Below are 4,103 nucleotides of genomic sequence, written 5' to 3'. Positions count from 1 at the left end.
GAATCCTCAATACTCAATCTTCAATCCTCAATCCTCAATTCACAATCCTCAACACTCAATCCTCAATCGTCAATCCTCAATCCCCAATACTCAATCTTCAATACTCTATCCTCGATCCCCAATCCTCAATCCTCAATCCTCAACCTTCAATACCCAATACTCAATCTTCAATCCTCAATCCTCAATCCTCAGTCCTCAATCCTCAATCCTCAATCCTCAATCCTCAATCTTCAATCCTCAATACTCAATCTGCAATCCTCAGACCTCAAACATCAATACTCAACCCTCAGTCCTCGTCCGCAATCCACAAACCTCAATCCTCAATCCTCAATCTTCAATCATCAATATTCAATCTTCAATCCTCAATCCTCAATCCTCTATCCTCAATCCTCAATCCTGAATGTTCAATCCTCAATACCCAACCCTCAATCTTCAATCCTCAATACTCAATCCTCAATCCTCAATCCTCAATCCTCAATCCTCAGTCCTCAATCCTCAATTCTCAATCCTCAATCCTCAATCCTCAGACCTCAAACGTCAATACTCAACCCTCAGCCCTCGTCCGCAATCCACAACCCTCAATCCTCAATCCTCAATCTTCAATCATCAATCCTCAACCCTCAATCCTCAATTCTCAATCCTCAATCCTCAATCCTCAATCCTCAATATTCAATCGTCAATCCTCAGTCCTCAATCCTCAATCCTCAATCCTCAATCCTCAATCCTCAATCGTCAATCCTCAATTCCCAATCCTCAATCCTCAATCTTCAATCCTTAATCCTCAATCCTCAATCCCCAATCCTGAATCTTCAATACTAAATCTTCAATCCTCAATCCTCAATCCTCAGTCCTCAATCCTCAATCCTCATCCTTCAATCCTCAACACCCAATCCTCAATCTTCAATCCTCAATCCTCAAACCTCAATTCTCAATCCTCAGTCCTCAATCCTCAGAACTCAAGCATCAATACTCAACCCTCAGTCCTCGTCCGCAATCCACAACCCTCAATCCTCAATCCTCAATCTTCAATCATCAATATTCAATCTTCAATTCTTAATCCTCAATGCTCAATTCTCAATACGCAATACTCAATCCTCAATCGTCAATCCTCAATCCTGAATTCTCAACCTTCAATCCTCAATACTCAGTCTTCAATACTCAATCCTCAATCCTCAATCCTCAACCCTCAATCCTCAATCCTCAATCCCAAATCCTTAATCCTCAATCCTCAATCCTCAACCCACAATCCACAGTCCTGATACCTCAATACCGAATCCTCAATCCTGAATCCTCAATACTCAGCCCTCAGTCCTCAACAATCAATTGTCAATCCTCAATCCTCAATAGAATATCTTCAATTCACAGTTTTCAATACTCAATCCCCATTCTTCAATCTTCAAATATCAATCCACAAACATCAATTATCATCACTCAACCCTCAACACTCAGTCCTCAATCTTCAATCGTCAATCCTACATCCGCAATCTTCAATCCTCAATACTCAACATTCAGTCCTCAACCCTCAATCCTCAATCCTCAATGCTCAATCCTCAATCGTCAATCCTCAATTCCCAATCCTCAATCTTCAATCCTCAATCCTCAATATTCAATCCTGAATCGTCAATCCTCAATCCTCAATGCTCAATCTTCAATCCTCAATACTCAATCTTCAATACTCAATCCTCAATCCTCAATCCTCAACCCTCAATTCTCAATCCTCAATCCCAAATCCTTAATCCTCAATCCTCAATCCTCAACCCACAATCCACAGTCCTGATACCTCAATACCGAATCCTCAATCCTGAATCCTCAATCCTCAGCCCTCAGTCCTCAACAATCAATTGTCAATCCTCAATCCTCAATAGAATATCTTCAATTCACAGTTTTCAATACTCAATCCCCATTCTTCAGTCATCAAATCTCAATCCACAAACATCAATTCTCATCACTCAACCCTCAACACTCAGTCCTCAATCTTCAATCCCCAATCCTAAATCCTCAATCTTCAATCCTCAATACTCAATCTTCAATCCTCAATCCTCAATTCTCAATCCTCAATACTCAATCCTCAATCGTCAATCCTCAATCCTCAGACCTCAAGCATCAATACTCAACCCTCAGTCCTCGTCCGCAATCCACAACCCTCAATCCTCAATCCTCAATCTTCAATCATCAATATTCAATCTTCAATCCTCAATCCTCAATCCTCAATTCTCAACCCGCAATACTCAATCCTCAATCGTCAATCCTCAATCCTGAATCCTCAACATTCAATCCTCAATACTCAATCTTCAACACTCAATCCTCAATCCTCAATCCTCAATCCTCAAAACTCAGTCCTCAATCCCAAATCCTTAATCCTCAATCCTCAATCCTCAACCCACAATCCTCAGTCCTGATACCTCAATACCGAATCCTCAATCCTGAATCCTCAATCCTCAGCCCTGAGTCCTCAAGAATCAATTGTCAATCCTCAATCCTCAACAGAATATCTTCAATTAATAGTTTTCAATACTCAATCCCCATTCTTCAATCATCAAATCTCAATCCACAAACATCAATTCTCATCACTCAACCCTCAACACTCGGTCCTCAATCTTCAATCCTCAATCCTAAATCCTCAATCTTCAATCCTCAATACTCAATCTTCAATCCTCAATCCTCAATTCTCAATCCTCAATACTCAATCCTCAATTTTCAACCCTCAATTCCCAATCCTCAATCTTCAATCCTCAATCCTCAATCTTCAATCCTTAATCCTCAATCCTCCATCCCCAATCCTCAATCTTCAATCCTCAATACTCAATCTTCAATCCTCAATCCTCAATCCTCAATCCTCAATCCTCAATCCTCAATCCTCAATCCTCAATCCTCAATCTTCAATCCTCAATCCTAATTCGTCACTCCATGAAGCCCAGTCCTCAATCTTCAATCCTCAATCCTCAGTCATCAATTCTCAATCCTCAATCCTCAATCCTCAATCCTCAACCTTCAATCCTCAATACTCAACCTTCAATACTCAATCCTCAATCCTCAATCCTCAATCCTCAATCCCCAATCCTCAATCCCAAATCCTCAATCCTCAATCCTCAATCCTCAACCCTCAATCCTCAGTCCTGAAACATCAATTCCGAATCCTCAATCCTGAATCCTCAACCTTCAGCCCTCAGTCCTCAACAATCAGTTGTCAATCCTCAATCCTCAATAGAATATCTTCAATTCACAGCTTTCAATACTCAATCCCCATTCTTCAATCATCAAATCTCAATCCACAAACATCAATTCTCATCACTCAACCCTCAACACTCGGTCCTCAATCTTCAATCCTCAATCCTAAATCCTCAATCTTCAATCCTCAATACTCAATCTTCAATCCTCAATCCTCAATTCTCAATCCTCAATACTCAATCCTCAATCTTCAACCCTCAGTTCCCAATCCTCAATCTTCAATCCTCAATCCTCAATCTTCAATCCTTAATCCTCAATCCTCCATCCCCAATCCTCAATCTTCAATCCTCAATACTCAATCTTCAATCCTCAATCCTCAATCCTCAATCCTCAATCCTCAATCTTCAATCGTCAATCCTCAATCCTCAATCCTCAATCCTCAATCCTCAATCCTCAATCCTCAATCGTCAATCCTCAATTCCCAATCCTCAATCCTCAATCTTCAATCCTTAATCCTCAATCCTCAATCCCCAATCCTCAATCTTCAATACTCAATCTTCAATCCTCAATCCTCAATCCTCAGTCCTCAATCCTCAATCCTCATCCTTCAATCCTCAACACCCAATCCTCAATCTTCAATCCACAATCCTCAAACCTCAATTCCCAATCCTCAGTCCTCAATCCTCAGAACTCAAGCATCAATACTCAACCCTCAGTCCTCGTCCGCAATCCACAACCCTCAATCCTCAATCCTCAATCTTCAATCATCAATATTCAATCTTCAATTCTCAATCCTCAATGCTCAATTCTCAATCCGCAATACTCAATCCTCAATCGTCAATCCTCAATCCTGAATACTCAACATTCAATCCTCAATACTCAATCTTCAATACTCAATCCTCAATCCTCAATCCTCAACCCTCAATCCTCAATCC

Source organism: Calliopsis andreniformis, unplaced genomic scaffold (genome assembly GCF_051401765.1).
Source record: "Calliopsis andreniformis isolate RMS-2024a unplaced genomic scaffold, iyCalAndr_principal scaffold0111, whole genome shotgun sequence".
Taxonomy (NCBI): domain Eukaryota; kingdom Metazoa; phylum Arthropoda; class Insecta; order Hymenoptera; family Andrenidae; genus Calliopsis; species Calliopsis andreniformis.
Note: the sequence above shows the minus strand (reverse complement) of the source record.